The 4,963-nt window shown below is 43.4% G+C and overlaps 1 pseudogene; it reads right to left on the bottom strand.

Annotated features, from left to right (window-relative positions):
• Positions 1–3,267: 3,267 nt before the first annotated feature.
• LOC129012490 (aldo-keto reductase family 1 member B1-like) lies at positions 3,268–4,192 on the bottom strand (annotated as a pseudogene).
• Between the last annotated feature and the right edge of the window lie 771 nt (positions 4,193–4,963).

Below are 4,963 nucleotides of genomic sequence, written 5' to 3' on the forward strand. Positions count from 1 at the left end.
TTCTCCTTTCTGTTTTTTCTGAGCTGATTCCAGACTGCGAGGGGTTTACCAAAGATTTACTTGTTATTTGATCTCCACATTTGTAGCAAATATGATAGTCAGTGTTTATCCTGTCTTTCAAGAAACTTTTTTTTTTTAATTACCCACATACAATGTGTTTTTTTGTTTTTCCTAGTGGGTCATGGAAATCCATCATTAAGTGTCATTTTGCCTTTTGAGAATTATTTAATTCCTTGAAGATTTATTATCTCTTTAATCAGAGCAGACTCTTAACACACCAGTAATGACCAGTAATGTACCAGTAATTACACACCATTTTCAACCTATATTTCATCTGTGTTTTTTATGGGAGTTTCTTTTTAAATTATGCTTTTGTCTGTGGGCAGTAGTTTTGAGGTTTAGGAACCAGCTGATGTACAGTTTATCTTGAAAGGCTACATATGGATCTGCAAGGGCTTTGAAATTCCATTCAGAAGCACTTGCAGGCAGGGACCATAATGCATTGCTGATTCTGGAATGCAGTAAATGTAATTGTCACTCTTCGGGACCAGTCCCTTGACTTCCATGTCAGGTTGGCTCATTGTAATATAAAATCCATTTTATCACATTTATTTTGTCTCAGATTGTCAAGCAGAGGCTGTGCAGGTTGTGGATTCTCACGGAAAAGAAAACAGCATTTGTTTTATTAATAGAGTCGATGGCTTCTTCAAAGCAAAAATGTAGATCAGAAATAAATTATTCTTTGCCCACTGGCTGAGATTTAAAATATCTCTCCAACTGTCACAGAAAAGAACTAGACTTAATTCAATGCAAAATGCATGAAGCAGTTTCTAAAAATAAAATTGGAAGCACTTTAGTTGCTATAAACTTCATTCCAGGAAAGTGAGTTATATGAGTATTTTATATTGTTTTATGGGACTTGGAGATTAAAATGATTTTTGGTTGTCACCGTGTCGGCTTCCTATTTGAATCAGTCCAGAATGAAACTGAATAGAATTATAGGGGAAAAAATGAATGACCATTACTGGCAGTAAAACAACCAGGCTTTGCCAATAACATTTTAAACACACATACATACACTTTACACCCCCTCCAAATTTTTTATTGGGTATGTCCACATAGACTGAAAGTTCTACACCAGTGGTTCCTCTCGAAGCTCATTCCTGATGACTGAAACTGTTTTATGGCATGGTCAGCTCCACAGTTTGGAGGAAGGGGCAGTAATCATCTTTCTGTGACACTCATATCCCCAAACTCCCATTCAAAGTCAGCAATAGGTAGAATTACCTTCTTCCTCTGAAAAGATTAAGCTCTGATGGAAATGAAAGATTTGGTGAGCCCTGAATAGGGCTTTTGCAAAAGGAAGTGCGAAAGTTAAACAATCAGTCATAGGTAGTGGAATAATAGTTTATATCTTTTTTCTTCTTGGTAACTTTTTTTATTGTCCAGTACTTTTATCATTTCTACTGAACCTTAACGCTAGGGCTTATTATCCCAGTGAAGAAGGAACACCAAAATCCCAGCACGAATGAAAAAATCAAATAATGGGCTCGAAAGCCTATGTTGACTTCCAAAACAGGTTTCAGGCCTATGACAGAGACAGATTTGAAGGAGGTTGGGGGAAGGTTTCTTAAGCTCCAGAAGGAAAAGTACATGAAGCACTCAGAACATAGTATTTTACAACAAAGTCTAATCTCTGATTGCAAAAGAACTTGTCCCAAAATATAGAGAGATGATAAGAAGACTTGAGGGAGGGAGCTAGAGAAAACATGGGGAGTCAACCAGCTAAAGGGGGTTAGTGATGTGGTCTCTGTAAGAGGGTTCCACATGCTGCTGCCTCTGGGTCCAAAACCCTAGGAAAGAAGGGATGATGGAAACCTTCAGAAAGATGCAGGAAAACAAGACAGCAGAGGATTTTGTGTCTGAATTGCTGGGAGGAAGCTGCCTTCCAGGGCACCCCATGCCAACATGGAGTAGCTGCACTAAAATGGAAAGGATGAGGCAGGTTCAAGGAGAAAGGAGATGAGACCCCACCTCATACACAGATGCCACCTTGAAGGAGCCCCTGCAAGTGATCTGGGACTTGAGTGAGCACAGGGGGCACTAAAATATCAACTTGCAGAAGAGGAAGAGAGATTCTCACAGTAGATGGAAAAATGTTGCTGCGTTTCAGAAGCTAGACAGCCACCGGCCAATGTTGAGGCAGGAACTATGGGAAAGCAACAGGGGAGATGCCAAAACCCAGCAGAGCAATTGTCCTGCAGTGAGCCTGTTGCGAGAACAGGCTTTGAGTGACAGCAACAGTGAATACCAGTGGAGAAGTAATTGCAGATCAAAGGTTTCTCTGCCAATGTCAAGGTTATGCATAAGTCCTCCAGAATCTCTGACCACTCCCAGGGAGATGGGAAGGAAAAGGAAGATGAGGTGAAACAAAATGACTAGGTACCCCCAAAGACACTGAGTTTAAGCTAAATGCACTGGTTCTCAACCAAGGACAATTTTACATCTCCAGGGACATTTGATATGGTATGGAGACATTTTGTGGTTGGCACAACTAGGAAGGGCAGGAGGCTGCTGGCATCTTGTGAGTGGAGGCCAGGGATGCTGCTAAACATCCCAAAACATGTAGGACAACCTTCACAACAAAGAATTATCCTGTCCAAAATGTGAAGAGTATTGAGGTTGAGAAACCCTGAGCCAAAGTAACTGAGTTACTACTATCAGCAGAAATGAGAATATGAGAAATGTTTTAAAAAGAAATTTACACTTTTGCACACCCAAATTCCTATAACTGAACACACACACACACACACAATAATACAAAGATGGGGGTTTGAAGAAAATGGGGGAGTGGAAGTTAAAATGGTAGTACACAGCCTAAGAAATGTCTAATTTTTTTTAAGCTCACAACAGCACTTTTTTTTTTTGGCAAAGAGAAGTCTTGCTGAAATGTTACAAGCAGTCGAAATGTGACTGTTAGTGGCATTATTTTGACCTTGTAGATTTTGCTTCTCCTTGGTCAAAAAAAGGGTATGCACACTACACTTTCCCCAGCTGGGCAAAAAAAAGGGCAGAGGAAACTGGAATAGACTTCTACTCTACTGACACTGCTCCTCAGACCCAACATCAAGCTAGACAAGCCCTGGCTGGTCAGTCTAGAGGTTGTTGTTCCACCACTGAGTGACACAGGCCATGCTACATTTGCAAGAAAAAAATGAGCAGGAAAAACAAGTGTAGGTCACTGGGGATGAGCAGGCATCCACCCCTTCAAAACTCTGCATGGAAGAGGTAATCCTTATAAGAGTCACAGCTTACCAAGGCACAGACCCTCCAGTTCTTGTTGTAGCTGAATAAGATGGTAATATCCTGGCTGCTTGGCTCAAAGTCTGTGACTCAGCAATGCATTCTGGTATCACAGACCTGGGGATCACCATCAAGTTCCTCTGCCTGGGGAACCGGATCCGAACCTGGATCGCCTGGCTATGATTGTCTTGATCTTGGGATCCTCCAGGAGGGAAGGGTCCTCAGCCTTGGCCCAGAGGCTGTCAGGAGAGCCAAGGGGACTACAGGCAGTCACCATAATGCCTTTAGAGTGGCAGTACTGGATTAACTTCTCCTGTGTGAGGCACAGGTGGCACTCCATTTGGTTAACTGCTGGCTTATACTTTAACCCAGGTTTGTTTAAGATCCTCTCAACCTGGAGATGGTTGAAGGTGGAGATGCCAGTAGCTTTCACCAGCCCTTCATCCCCCAGCTCTTCATGGCCACCCGTGTGTCCACAATGTCAGTGTCACTGGGAACCACGTTGCCTGACTCATCCAATGGGAAGGATTCCTTCCCAGGCTTAAAGCTGGCTGGCCAATGAACAAGGTAGTAGTCCAGGTAGCCCTGCTTAAGGTCACTGAGCATCTTCTGACAGGCTCCTTTCACCAGGCCCTTCCCATGGTACGTGCACCAGAGTTTGCTGATGATGAAGAGCTCCTCACGCTTCACCATCTGCCCCCTGAACTTCTCCTGAATGGCCACCCCTATCTCATTCTCATTCTCGTACCTGGGCTCAGTGGATGTGGCGGTACCTGATATCAATCGCCACCTTCACAGCCTTGGTCACCTGGCCTGGAGGGGACATTCAGATGCCCAGCCCCAGGATGGCCATCTTGGTGCCATTGTTGAGCACGAGGTGGCTGGCCATGGATGCAGTGCTTCCCAGACCCCTTCCCAGAAACATGCACAGAAACTTCAATATTTAAAGGTTAGGTAGGAAAAACCAGTAAAGAAAGACTTGGAAGAGGCCAGGCATGGTGGCTCACGCCAGTAATCCCAGCACTTTGGGAGGCTGAGGTGGGTGGATCACAAGGTCAGGGGATTGAGACCATCCTGGCTAACACAGTGAAACCCTATCTTTACTAAAAATACAAAAAAATTAGCTGGGCGTGGTGGTGGGTGCCTGTAGTCCCAGCTACTTGAGAGGCTGAGGCAGGAGAATGGCATGAACCCAGGAGGCGGAGCTTGCAATGAGCTGAGATTGCGCCACTGCACTCCAGCCTGAGCGACAGAGCGAGACTCTGTCTCAAAAAAAAAAAAAAAAAAAAAGAAAGACTTGGAGGAGGGACAACAAGGTACAAAAGACACCAAGAGAGTGTATATTATCACCACAGCTAAGGAAAAAGGACAGATGGGTTCAAGAAGGACAGAGTAAACTGTGTAAAATGCCCTAAGAAATCAAGGTGATAAGCTAAATGTATAGATTAGTTGAATTCTGCCTCTTGTCTATTAGGGGAGGTGGGGAGGAATGGGATCCAGAGAACACATGAAAGGATTCGCTTTAAATGGAAGAGATTCCTCCTCCATTGGCACAGGAGAGAAGAGAATAGGTGCTAATACAAGTAGGTTTATAAATTGTATTGCAATAAATTGTGAATTTCCCACTTAGGAAGCAAAAAATCATCTGCTGAAATTGAGA

This window comes from Pongo pygmaeus, chromosome 15 (genome assembly GCF_028885625.2).
Source record: "Pongo pygmaeus isolate AG05252 chromosome 15, NHGRI_mPonPyg2-v2.0_pri, whole genome shotgun sequence".
In the NCBI taxonomy this organism is placed as follows: domain Eukaryota; kingdom Metazoa; phylum Chordata; class Mammalia; order Primates; family Hominidae; genus Pongo; species Pongo pygmaeus.